Source organism: Perissodus microlepis, chromosome 15 (genome assembly GCF_051167445.1).
Source record: "Perissodus microlepis isolate ML-2025 ecotype Zambia chromosome 15, ASM5116744v1, whole genome shotgun sequence".
Classification (NCBI taxonomy): Eukaryota; Metazoa; Chordata; class Actinopteri; order Cichliformes; family Cichlidae; genus Perissodus; species Perissodus microlepis.
The window spans coordinates 9,693,650-9,694,552 of NC_140475.1; positions in this window are offsets into that span (position 1 = coordinate 9,693,650).

The window sequence follows — 903 nt, forward strand, 5'->3', positions numbered from 1 at the left end:
GTAGGGGCAACGTAGAAAGTCAGGAATCTGACGTCACCACCAGCCATGTCAACTGCAAGCATACAGTGCTATGAAAAAGTATTTGCGTCCTTTCCGAATTCTTACTTTTCTGCATATTTCTGCATATTTTCCACACTTACGTGTTTCAGATCATTACATATGTTTTTTTTTTTAAATTTAAATTAGACAAACATAACCCGAGTAAATACAAAATTAAGTTTTTAAATGATGATTTCATTTATTAAGGGAAAAAAATCTATCTAAACTTATATGGCTCTATGTGAAAAAGTAGTTCCCTCTTGTTAAACTAACTATGGAATTAACTGTGATTAACCATTTGCTCTAGAACACTGAGTTCAGTTTCACTAACCCAATTACCGCCAAATCACTAAACATGTTTAAGTTAACCTGACAAAGTGAAGTAGGCTAAAAGATATCTAAAACACATCATGCCACAATCTAAAGAAAATAAAGAATGAAAATCGAACTCTTTGACATCATCAGCCTGGGACTGGGTACAAAACAATTTATACATGTTTGGGAACCAGATTGAAAGCATAAAAAGAACATCATACCAAAAGACAAACGTGGTGGTGGTGTGTGAAGGTTTTTGCTGCTTCAGGATCTGGACAACTTGTAGTAATTGATGGAACCATGAATTGTTCTCTCTAGCAGAAAATTCTGAAGGAGAATGTCTGGCCTTATGACTTCTTCAGTCTCAGGTGACTGCAGGTTTACCCATCCTTATAAACAGTACATTTGCATAATGACTGAAATCCCACAAATACGGAAGAAGTCACTTGGATGAGCGACAGAATGTTTTTTCCACTGAAAACGCAATGTCCAGATGAATAGAATAATTTTTGAGGGATTTTCTTACCTGGATGATTGAGCACGCATCAA